The sequence below is a fragment of the Pteropus vampyrus genome, unplaced genomic scaffold (assembly GCF_000151845.1).
Source record: "Pteropus vampyrus isolate Shadow unplaced genomic scaffold, Pvam_2.0 Scaffold2, whole genome shotgun sequence".
NCBI classification, from domain to species: domain Eukaryota; kingdom Metazoa; phylum Chordata; class Mammalia; order Chiroptera; family Pteropodidae; genus Pteropus; species Pteropus vampyrus.
In genome coordinates this window covers 6,758,509-6,772,187 of record NW_011888783.1, presented here as the reverse complement: position 1 = coordinate 6,772,187, position 13,679 = coordinate 6,758,509, and positions in this window count along the sequence as shown.

The following is a 13,679-nucleotide window of genomic DNA, read 5'->3' as shown; positions in this document are numbered from 1 at the left end:
GCTGCTAAACTATCTTGCAAAGTAGCTTTAATTTTGTATTTTCAACATCATAAATGAGAGTAGCTATTGTTTCACATCATTATCAGCATTTTGTACTGTCAGCTTTATGGGTTTTAGCCTTCCCAATAGGTGTGTAAAGTTGTTGTTTTCATGTACAACTCCCTAAGGACAGATAATGCTGAGTATCTTTTCATATGCTTCTTTGCTATCGTTATATCTCCTTTTATGAGATTCGCATCTTTGGCAAACTATTTTTGAATTGAATTGTTTTCTATTACTGAGAATTCTTTGTAAACTTGGATACATGTCCTTTATCAGATAAGTATTTTGCAAATATTTTCCCCAAGTCTAGGGCTTGTCTTTTCATTCTCTTAAAAGTGTCTTTTGTAAAGTAGTTTTTAATTTCAATTTTTTCTTTCAGCGATCTTGCTTTTGGTGTTGTACCTAAAAATTTATCATCAAACCCAAAGTCATCTAGATTTTCTCTTGTTATTTTTTAGAAGTTGTATAGTGTTGTGTTTTATATTTAAGTATTGATCCATTTTAAAATAATTTTTGTAAAAGGTTAAAAATTTTGAGGTGAGATCAATGCAGAAATCAGTTTTTTTAACACCATATATGAAAAAAGATTATCCTTTCTCCATTAAATTGCCTTAGTTCCTTTATCAAAGATTAATTTATTGATTTGTGTGAATCTATTTCTGTGCTCTCTTCTCTGTTCCACTGATCTATTTGTCTAATTTCTTTTCTGCATCTATTAAGAAGATCAGATGTCTTTTTTCTCTACCCTGTTTATGTGATAAATTATATTAATTGATTTTCAAATGTTGAACCAGCTTTGCATACTTGGGATAAATCCCACTTAGCCAGAACATATTACTCTTTTATATATTGTTGAATTTGATTTGCTAATATTTTGTTGAGGATTTTTACATTGTTCATGAAAGATATTGTTCTGTAGTTTTTCTTGTAATGCCTTTATATGGTTTTGGTATTAGGATAAAGCTGTCCTTGTACAATTAGTTAGGAAGTATTCCCTCTGCTTCTATTTTCCAGAGGGAAGCATTCCTTAAATGTTTGGTAGAATTAACCAGTGAAACCATGTGGACCTGGTGCTTTCTTTGTTAAAAAGTTATTAATTATTGATTCAATTTATTTAACAGATATAGCCTATTCAGATTATCTAAATCTACTTGCATGAGTTTTGATAAATTTTGTCTGTCAAAGAACTGGTTCATTCTATCTAGGTTAGAGAACATGTGGACACAGAGTTGTTCATAATATTCCTTTATTATCCTTTTTATGTTCATGGGATTAGTGAGGCTCCTCTTTCATTTCTGACATTAGCAATTGGTATTTACTTGATTAACTGAGCTAGAGGTTTATTAATTTTATTGATTTTTTTCATAGAACAAGCTTTTGTTTTCATTGATTGTCCCTATTAATTTCCTGTTTCCTATTTCATTGATTTCTGCTCTAATTTATTTATTTCTCTCCTGTTTGCTTTGGATTTAATTTGTTCTTTATTTGGTTTTCTAAGGTGGAAGCTTAGATTATTGATTTTTTAGATCTTCCTTTTTTGTAATATATGCATTCAATTCTATAAATTTCTAAGCACCACTCTCACTGCATCCAACAAATTTTTAAGTTGTATTTTCATTTTTACCTAGTTCAAAATATTTTTAAATTTCTCCTGAAATTCCTCCTTTGACCCTTTAATAATTTAGAAGTGTATCGTTTAATCTGCAAATATCTTTTGAGTTTCCAATTGTCTTTTTGTTATTGATTTCTACTTTAATTTCATTATGGTCTAGAATGTACTTTGTATAGTTTCTCTCCTTTTATATTTTTTAGGTGTGTTTTATGGTGCAGAATGTGGTCTATCTTCATCATTGTTCCATGTGAGCTTAAGAAAAATGTATAGTCTAGTCTTAAATGGAGTCTGGGCTTTGCAGTTCTCTCAGTTGTAATTCTCTGTAATTATAGAGAAGCCCTGTTGATGTGGTGGTAAACAGTGGGGAAAGGGGAAAGTGTTCTATAGTTGTATGATTAAGTTTCATCATTTCAGTAGGCCTGTGCCCCTGGGACAAGTGCTTCTTAGTGATTTTTCCCCTATTAGATGAGTCAGGAAGTCTAGATGGGGCTAGAGTTGGGTATTTCCCTCTTCCCGTGTCAGATTCTGGGAAAATATTTTCTTTTATAACAGGTCTTTGTTACAGAGAAAAGAACTTTCTGGGCATATTTCAAAATGGTTACTTTTTACCTCCATCTGCCAGAAGCAGGAGGAATTTGTCTCAAATTTTCATCATGAGCACCTGAAAGGGCAATTGGAAATAAAACTCACAAAAGTGTGGAGGTCACTCTAAGACTGGGCCCCAGGAGTTTTCTTATTGAAGTTAGTTCATGTTTAGTCTCCAGCAATTTGTTAATTACTATTTATGTATTCCTACCAGTTATGGGTGATTGTGGTTTTTGCTCTACATAAACTGTGATTCTCTGTATTCTCCTGTCTCTCCAGTTTACAGGGCAGAAATCTGCCACTTAACGTCAATTCTCTGTTGGAGCTAAGGAGAGTTGTTGATTTTTAGTTTGTTCAGTGTTTTTCTTGTTGTGAAGATGAAAGTGATGTCTTCCAAATTCTTTACATGTCCAAGCAGAAACTATAAGTCTGATACCTTTTTCTTAAAAATTAAAAACAAAACAGACCTAAACCAAACAATTTATTGTTGATAAAATATATAATAAATATATCTTTTAAAAACCAAAGTAAATATAAACACAAAATCAGGATAATGTTATCCTTGATACTGTTAGCTGATGTCCATTCTCAGCTTCTAGAGGCCAGTGGCAGTCCTTTGGTAATGGTTCCTTTCATTTTAAAAGTCAGTAATGGTAGGTTTACCCTTCCTTATATCTCATTTCTCATGTCTATTCTTCTGCCTTTCTCTTCGGTTTATAAATGTGATTAGCTTTGGCCCACCCAAATAACCCAGGATAATCCCTCAACTCAAGGTTCATGTTAATCATATCTGTAAAGTTCTTTGGCCATGTAAAGTAATATATCCACAGGTTCCAGAGATTAGAACATGCATGTCTTTGGAGGCTATTATTTTACCTACCACAGAAATTCACAGAAAAAAAAAAAAAAAGAAAGAAAAAATTATCAATGTATACCAGACCTATTAGAAAAATAACCAAGTGTATATATCTAGAAATAAAAAAAAAAAAAAAATTGTAATAGATATTAGAAACTCAGTGTTTGAGTTAACCAGATTAGTTATATTTGGAAAGAAAACTAGTAAACTGGAATACAAATCTGAATGAATTCACCAAGAGAAAAAGAGATGAAAAATTTAAAGACAGTTTAGAAAATATGGAAGACCAACTGAGACTGTCCAAATGGATGGAGAAGTAGATGATAGACAGAATGATAGAAAGTAGTATGTAAAGAGATAATGACCAAGAGTTGTCCAAAATTGATATAATAAACCATTTTTGAGTCTCAGAAAATCCATCCCAAGTCTCCTTCCAAAAGAAGGAAACACGCACATAACATTTTGAAATTAAAGTTCAGAAAATTAAAGGCTGAAAAATAAACGGAGAAAAAAGAGAGAGATTTACAAAAGAGTAACAATTAGTGGGTATGTGGACCCTTCATTTACAACAAATATAGCAAAACAGAGTGTGATTAAGGGATGATTTTTTTTTCCAATTAGACATACAGCTGGTCTCTAACTTAATGATGGTTAAACTTAATTTTTCAACCTTATGATGATGTGAAAGCAATATACTTTCAGTAGAAACTGTACTTCAAATTTCAAATGTCGATCTTTTCCCAGGCTAGCAATATGTAGAATGATAATCTTGTGGTGCTAGGCAGCAGTAGAGATGATTTTGCCCAACTGTAGACTAATGTAAATATTCTGAGCACATTTAAGGTAGACTAGGCTAAACTATGATGTTCAGTAGGTTAACTGGATTAAATAAATTTTCAATTATACTTTTAACTTATGATGAATTTATCCAGACATAACCCCATCGTAAATCGAGGGACATCTGTACCATTAAACATTGCAGATCAATGTGAGAAAAAAAAAAGTTAATCTCATACCAAACACTAAAATGTATTCACAGTAATTGTAAATATGTATAAAGGCAAAATAATTTTAAAAGGTAATATAGGAGAATAAATTTCATAACTTGGGAGTATTAAAAGTCTTTTTTAACAAGATTACAAAAGCATTAACTATAAAAAATGGTTCACTATTAGGCTACAGTAAAATTAGGAATTTATCTAGTCACAGGGATATAAAGTACAGCATAGGAAATATAGTCAATAATATAGTAATAACTATGTATGGTGTCCAATGAGTACTAAACTTATTGGGGTGATCACTTTTTAAGGTATATAAATGTCTAATTATCATCTTTTACACCTAAAACTCATGTAATAGTGTATGTCAACTGTAATTAGAAAATAATTTTTTTTAAAGTTAAGAATTTATGTTCACCAAAAGACATCATTGAGAGAATTAAAAGAGCCACAGAATTTAAGATATCTGCAACAATAAAACTAGAAAGGCTCATATTTAGAATGTCTCTTAAAACCACACATGCCTACAAATTAATAAGAAAAAGACAATGAATTCTATTTTTAAAAAAGACAACTAAGAAGAAAGTATAAAAATATGCCTGAACTCATATCTGAAAAGATATTTGCACACCGATGTTCATAGCAGCATTATTCACAGTGTCCAGGACATGGAAGCCACCTAAATGTCCTACGATAGATGATGTCCTAAAGAAGCTGTGGTATATATATACAATGGAATATTATTCAGCCATAAGAAGAGATTAAATACTGCCATTTGCAACAACATGGATGGACCTTGAAATAATCATACTAAGTGAAATAAGCCATACAGAAAAGGTTTAAAATCATATGATATCACTTATATATGGGATATAAACCTAAAAGCAACAAATGAACAGGACAGAGACTCATGGACATGGACAATGGACTAGTGGTTACCAGAGGGGAATGGGGAGGAAGAGGGGGAAAGTAAAAAAATAAAATGTTAAAAATAAATAATAAATTAATTAAATAAAAATAAAAATAAAAATATGCCTGACCTTATTGACATTCAGAGAAGTCCAATGTAAAATCATAAAGAGCTAATACTTCATTGGTTAAACTTCATTGGTTTGCTTTCTTTTTTCATTAAATTTATTGAGGTGACATTGGTTAATAAAATTATATAGGTTTCAAGTGTACAATTCAATAGCATCTCATATGTATATTACCCAAAGTTAAATTTCCTCCCGTCACCATTTACTTCTCCCTTTCCCCCTTTTCCCTCTGGTAACCACTAAACTGCTGTCCCTGTCCATGAGTCCCTGTTTGTTTGCCATGCTCATTTGTTTCAGTGAAATTATATGGTTCTCAACTTTTTCTGACTTATTTCACTTAGCAGGATAATCTCAAGATCCATCCATGTTGCCGCAAATGGCAGTATTTCATCTTTTATGGCTGAGTAATATTCTATTGTATATATATACCATATCTTCTTTATCTAAGGACACTTCGGTTGTTTCCATGTCTTGGCTACTGTGAATAATGCTGCAATGAACATCAGGATAAAAATATCTTTACAGATAAATGTTTTCAAATTTCGGGGGTAGATACCCTGAAGACAGATTGCTGGGTCATATGGTAATTTACTTTTAATTTTCGAAGAACCTCCATATTGTTTTCCATAGTGGTTGTATCAATTTACATTCCCACCAGCAGTGTATGAGTGTTCCTTTTTCCCCACAACCACTCCAACACTGTTATTACGGGTCTTATTGATAACAGCCATTCTTATAGATGTAAAATGATATCTCATTGTGGTCTTGACTTGCATTTCCCTAATAGCTAGTAAATTTGAGCATCTTTTCATATGTCTGTTGGTCATTTGTATGTTTTCTTGGGAGAAGTGTCTGCCCATTTTTTAATTGGATTATTTTTCTCTTGTTGAGTTGTATGAGTTCTTTATATATTTTGGACATTAGGCCCTTACTGGATATGTTGTTTGCAAATATCTTCTCCCATTCGGTTGATTGCCTCTGTTTTGTTGATGGTTTCTTTTGATGTGCAGAAGCTTTTTTTTTTTTTTTTTAATTCCCCCTTGCCTCCACTTCCACCCCTAACCTACGGATGTTGCCATCTCCCCTTAAGAACTAGATCTCTGAAGACCGGGCGTCTCCTCCCAGGCGCTCATGGCGCACACCCAGGGCCTGGCACATCTGGGGGTGAGGGCGGCCTGGGCCATGGCTCTGCTGGAGCTCAAATCCAGGACGTTCTGCGTGTAAAGCAGACATGCTAACCACTACTCTATGGAACCACCTCCAGAAGCTTTTTAGTTTGATATAGTCTCATTCATTTATTTTTGCTTTTACTTCCCTTGTCAAATTCATAAAATTTTCTCTAAAACCAAGGTTCGTGAATTTATTTTCAAAAGTTAAAATCTGACAATAACAGGAGTTGGAGAGAACATGGAGAACTGGGACTCCTGCCCTCTGCTGGTGCACATGTAAATCGATACAGTCACTTGATAAACCATTTGGTTTTCTTTTCTAAATTTGGGGATGCACATGTCCTACATCCAACAATTCTCTAGAGAAACTTTTATATATGTACAAGTGCAAGTTTATTCATAGCACAATGCATAGTTTATTCATAGTTTATTCATTTTTCTTCAAAGCAAAAAAAAAGAAGAAGAAATCAAATATCAATCAATAATATAATGGATATAATGGGTCAGTTATAGGGTAGTAATGTAATAAAATACTATCCATCAGGAAAAATGAATGAAATACAAATATATAACATTAAGCCAAAAAACAAGTTACAGAAGAATATGTACAATATGAATCAAATATTCAAAATAGGGAAAACCAAACCATGCATTTGTAGTATATGAAATAACCAGAAAGTCTAGAGAATGAGAAATATAAAATTCAGGCTCCTGAGGAAGAGATGGAGGGGATCCTTTTAGGAAAGAAATAAGCAGGCTTCAGTTTTATTTGGTAATGTAGGTAACATTCTATTTCTTAAGCTAAGTGGTAGATACTCTCTGGTGTATATGATGCACTTCACAATGTAAATATATATATATATATTAAATTTTCAGTGGTTGCCCATCTCATTACTCTAAGAATAAAATACAGAATTCCAACTTTGATGCACAAAAGCCAACATGATTCAGCCCCTGCTTCCTATTTCACCTTTATCTCATCCTGGACTCTCCCAAGTTCTCTACACTCTAATCATAACACTTTCTGTTCTTTTAACACTGTAAGTTCATTCGTAACTTTGCATTTTCTCTTCTTCTCCTTGTAACTATTTCTCCCGATCTTTGTAGAACTGGCTCCTTTTCATCATCAGGTTTCAGCTCAAATGTCATCTCACCAAAGACCTTCCCTGAATATCTCGTAGCAAATAAGTGGCAGAATGAGAAATATATCCACTCTTCATAAAAAAAATTCTTACAACAAACTTTAGTGGAATGTATCTTCTTTGTCAATCAATGTACCACTGTAAATATGAAATAAAGATAAAAATTGGAGACTAAATTGCTTTGTTGGATTAAGCAAGGTCAAATATAACTAACAAAGCTGGCAGTGGAATGGAGAAGGCAGACAGAAATAATTTGTATTGCTATGTTAAAAGTTGACATCTTAATTCATAGATACTTTGCTTGAGTCTATGTTTCTGAATGATTATAGCTTGCTAATATATTCTATTTATAGTGCTTAATTCAGAGCCTTGCTATTTTCTGAATTTTTGCCCCACAGTCAACTGTACTACCATTAATACTTCTCCGCTTCCCCCTATTCATTCCAAGGCTTTTAAGAATTGACTCCAGTCATTTATACTTAACAACTGAATATGCTAAGAAAGAGAAAATAAAAGATTGATTAATTTTGAGTTTAGATTAATTCATCATACATAAATAGATTGCATATTTCCTTTTGGAAATGAAAAAGATAAAATAGAATACCACTCATTACTTCAAAAGAACACAAGCAATTACCTGCATTTCTATACTCTATCTTTAAATTACTTATTAGCTCATTTGTTGCTTTGATCAATTAGTTTTGGTTGCTGAAGACAGTCAATATGTAGGAAAGCAGTTGCTTTGTTATAACCTTTTCTTTTTTTCTAGTTTTTATTGAAACTCAGCTTTGCACATTTTAACATGTTCATTTTATTTCAAACATTAATTCTCTGTCTCCTTGTTAACATGGTATATCTCAAAAGAATTTGGTTTAATTTAAGACATTTTTTTCTAATTCTTTGAAATACATTTACACTTACTAAATGTCATTGTTACAAAAATAAAACTCAATTGCTTGTAATTGACTGAATTCTATAAATAATACCTACTGCATTTCTGGTAAATGACTTAAATGCCATTTCGACATAGTGCAAGAAGTGATATGATTTTTCATATAATCACTGACTTATCTTTATTTTCACCAAGATAATTTTAAATATGTTTACAATTGGTTCTCTATTACCTATTAACTAAAATATTTAACTTAATAATGTACCAAAAAATTTATAATAATGTACCTAAGTAAAGTTCTGATTTGGGTTTTGTACCACGAAAAGTAAAAACATAGACAGCCATCATATATAATCCAATGTCTAAGTTTTTGTGGAAAAAAATGGTCTAAATATATAACATCCATTATAAAACGTGTTAAAAGAATCTCAACATTTTCCAGTCTTATTAAGATGTAAGCATTTCTCAAAGTCTTGAAAATTTATTCGGGTGGAATTATCCATTGCCCTTCATCTCTTTTTTGGGTACTATCTCTTTTTTGTTTCATCATTTATAAAAGATATTTCTTCTATTGTTTACAAAAATTAAATTATAAAATTTGGAAGTTAGGTAAATCTGAAACCTTTGTAAAATCATGTCAGCTTAAGTATAAATACTAGTTCAAAATGAGAAGCATTCAGATGAAAAACATAATTTGCATTACAGGAGAGGCCATTAAATGTAGTAGGATTACATTTAATTAATAATTAATATAGTCAATTATATTAGAGAATAATTAATATAATCAATTATAACTGCCTCAAATTGTGAAAGTTCACATAATTTTCATGTGTTTAAACTTTCTCATAAAAAAATATAATTTGGAAAAATTCCAGAAAACCAGCTCTGCAATTATTCCTTAAAGTTCTTTATGTTGTTTTCAAAAGCACTGGGAATTGTTATTCATTAATCTCATACTTGAAGAAACCTGCCAGGACTAACTACAAAATCTATCAGTTGAAGCAAATACTAAAAGACAGTAGAACTACAGTTAGAATTTCTTATTTGAACTTCTCTTTTAATTCCCTTCTGGGAAGGAGAAGAGGAGAGAATAGAGATTAAAAGTGTGAAGACTTCACACTAGTTGCATTGGATGGGCCCAATAATGTGACATAAATTAATAAATTCCCAGACTGAAAAGAGTTGGTACTTGGGTTCCCTGTACCTCAAGAGTAGACAGAATGCTGATTGTCCCCAAGATTCCTGGGGAAACAGTAGACAGAATGCTGATTGTCCCCAAGATTCCTGCCCTGATGTGCACACCCTATAGTATTTCTTTCCCTGAGTGTGAGTAGAACTTGTGAGTATGATAAAATAATTACTCTTTTGATTAGTCTACAGGAGACTATATCTTAAAGGATGAAAGTCAGAATTCTCCTGCTGACCTCGAAGAAAACAAGTTGCCATGAGTTGTAACTGCAATGAATTCAATTATGTCAATAATATGAATGAGCTTGGAAGATGACCCTGAGTTCCAGATGAGAACTCAGTCCCAGCTGACATTTTGATTTTAGCCTTGTGAGACCATGCTGACTGAATTCCTGACACACAGAATAAAATAGTAAATTCGTGTTGTTTTAAGCCACTAAATTTGTGTACTTTGTTACATAGCAATAGAAAATGAATACAAACCATCCTATATTTCTTAGGCGACAAGTCAGAAAAGATTGTTTATGCAAAAGGCAAAAAATAAACTGACAAAAACACATAAAGTGTACTAGACATCTAGCCAATGGAAAGGGAACCCAGAGTCCTCACAATTGTTTGCTGTACCTATAAAGTCCTTCTGGCACATTCAATTTGAAAACACAAAAATGATAGAATAACTAGTATCATTCTTGGAATGTGTAATTATTACCCTAAATTTTATTTGTCTATCCTTACCAATATTTTGCTTATAAATATTCCCCCAAAATTAAAATTGTACTAAAAAATAATGCCTGATAAACTGTTATTTGAATAGTGTTTATCTGAGATATTTAATGTCTACATTTTGATCCAGAGAAATACATTTTAAAGAGAAAAATCGTGAGGTAGATTTTATGACCCACTTCAGAGGAAATGGTTGGAAAGAAAATTAACATTCCTATCATGCACATATAATTTACACTGAACAAAATATTATTTCACCTTAAATTTGTGAGTGAAAAGACAGAACATTAATGTATTCATGAAGTTACAATTCATAGGCTAAAGAGCCTACATAATTTATGAACTAAGAATTGTAAAGTAGTTCTCATATTTCAATTTTATCTGCTACAATTTCCTTCCAAACATTTACCTTTCTCTGATTTTCAATATTTCTTGTGTCTATTCAATATATAATAAAAGGTTATATTTTAAATGAAAGACAGATAATGGGACAATGCTGCAATTTCCTTAAAGCTTATTATACAACATATAACTATTTGTTCTGAGAAAAAAAAAAAACAAGTTGACTATTTTAAAGCCACAGTTTCCACCTAGTTCACCTTTAGTCTTAAATATACCTCACTTAATTATACTCACTTAATTATAGTTTGACCTATAATTTGATTTTAGATAGTATATCAGCTTAAAAATATGTTTAAAGAATAAGACTGTTAACGTAGATGAAATAATCTATATGCATCTTCGCATAAACTTTTGCATCCATCTATCCCAGAAATAATCTCTCCAGAATTTGATGTCAAAAAGATATTCACCTATATTTTCTTTAAAAATTTTAAAGAAAAAAAAATATTCACATTGAGATTTTTAATTCACCTGAAAAATTCCTTTGTTACAGCTTAAGATAATTGTCACTCGTTTTTTTAAACATGAGTGATCAAGTACTCAGACATCAAATAATGATTAAGTGATCTTCTTTCCACTTATTTATAGTTCCACTTGTGCCACTATATCCAGATCTCTTTCTATATTTACTTATACATATTTTCACATAATGCTGATTCTTGTCTCTCTTTATTGGATTTTTAAAACTACACTTGCAACTACAACATACAATTTTAATTTCTATAATTTTGTCTATTTATTCGGTAATTAGTAAAGATTCCTGATATTAGCCACCTCCAGAATCATTTGTCTATTCTTGACCCTTTTCTCTTCTGTGTTAATTAGGAACAGCCTGTCATCTTTCATGGAGAAACTTCATATTTTATTATAAATTGAGAAGAAGTGTTATTTAAAATACTGGTTAAGCATTGTTTATTCTTCTTTTATGCCCTTCAATGTGATTTTATATATTTCTCCATTACAGGTCTGGAATATTATTTGTTAGATTTAGTCCTAGATATCTTATAAATTTTATGTTCTTTTAAACATTTTCTTGCACATTATATAGTCCGGTTAGCTATTATTGGTATAAAGAGATTTCATTGATTTTTCTTGTGTTGTTCTTGTCTTCAGGAAATTGCTAAACTCAGTTCTAATAGATCTTTAGGATTTTCTATGTAGATAATTATAGCATCTGAATAAAAGAGGTGGACACATTTTAGTTCCAATATTATACCTCATTTGCTTCTTACTGCATTGGTTATGAAGAAATAAATGAGAAATGATAGCATTTTGTCTTGCTCTTGACTTTACTGAGAATGCTTGTGCAGTTTCACCACTGGTATGCCTGATATCAAAACTTTTTAGATATACTTTTGCAGGTTAATAATTTCTAACTGCTTTTAATTTGCTAATAGTTTGTCCTTGATTAATAGTAAACTTATCAATTCCTTTTCTGCATCTTCAGAAGTGATCCCTCATCTTCTTCAATCTAATGATGTTAAAAATTTCTTGCATTTCTGGTACGTATTATTGGGTTGAGAAATTATTGATTTTTACATAATGTTGAATTTTATTTGTGAGTACATAACTTAGAATCTGGCTATTTCAGTTCACTAAAGAGACTGTTCTATAAATTTGTTTTCTTGAACTATAGTTATTTGGTTTTTGTATCCAAGTAATAGTAGCCTCATAAAATAACTTAAATAACATTTACTCTGTTTCTACTGTATGAAAAGAATATATACATCTACATATGTATATATATTCATAATAAAAATCTCAGAAATACCTTTTCGAACATACAGTTAGAAGATGAATAAGTTCTGGGGATCTAATATATAGCATTATGCTTATTAACAGTACTGTATTATATACTTGAAAATTGCTAATAGACTAGATTTTGAATTTTTTCATCACAAAAAAGAAATGATAATTACATGACATAATGGAGATGTTAGCTAACAATACAATAGTAATCAGTACAATATATATGTGTACCAAATCAATACACTGTACACCTTAAACTTACACATGTTAAATGTCAAGCATAGCTCAATTAAAAAACATATATGAAGTATCTTTTTCTGAGGAGTTTGATAAAATTTATTTAGAAGACCATCAAAGTATGGGGTCCTTTGTTGAGTAAGTTTTTGATTACTGATTCGATTTATTTACTTTTTATTAAATTACTGGGATTTCTATATTTTGTTCAAATTTCTTCACTAACATTTGCTACAAAATTATCTTTAAGTTCTGAAATGTATAGGCATAAGATTTTTCATAGATTTCTAAGATTTTTTTTAAATCTTAATATATTTCGGGTCATGCTACTGTTTTTTCGCTGCAACTATTATTTATTTGTGCTTTTTCTCTTCATTCTTTGATATTCTTGCTAATATTTCTAGTTAATTTTTCTACTCCTATCTTTATTTTGCTTTACTCCTACTTTTTTGTTGGTTACTCTGTTGTCCTTTTCTAGATTTTTGACAACACATAGCTTTGTTTCTGCTTTTTAGTAAATATAATTGTGGTACTAAATTTACCTGTAAGCATCATTTTACATTATCTCACAAATATTATGCTTTCATTTTCATTCCATTATAAATATTTTTAGTTCCCTTTATGTTGATGATAATTCTGAGACTATTACCTTGGCAAAATTTAGTTATGTCTACACAGACTAGGGTGAAATCTACCATGGAAGCTGAGTTTGTCTCATTCAGAGAGTTGTCACAAGCTTGTGTGGAGATAACAATGTGTGACCCTGAAGGAGGAGATTTAATTGTCGTTAGAACTAAGGGGAGCATTTAGGGTCATGACAGTTAAAGCTCTTTGATGAATCTATCAAGCCTACATATTAGATGCCATTTTTCCTTTCACTTTTTCCATAAGATTATGGTGGTAAATAAAATATAGTTTCTGGATAACAGATAAAACTCAACAGCATTCTTTAATGACCATGACAGTAAAATGAATTCTACAATCACTAGAGAGGTAGGTAGGCATTCTCCAGATGGGAATCATAAGGCAAACAACATTTTTTCTACTGTG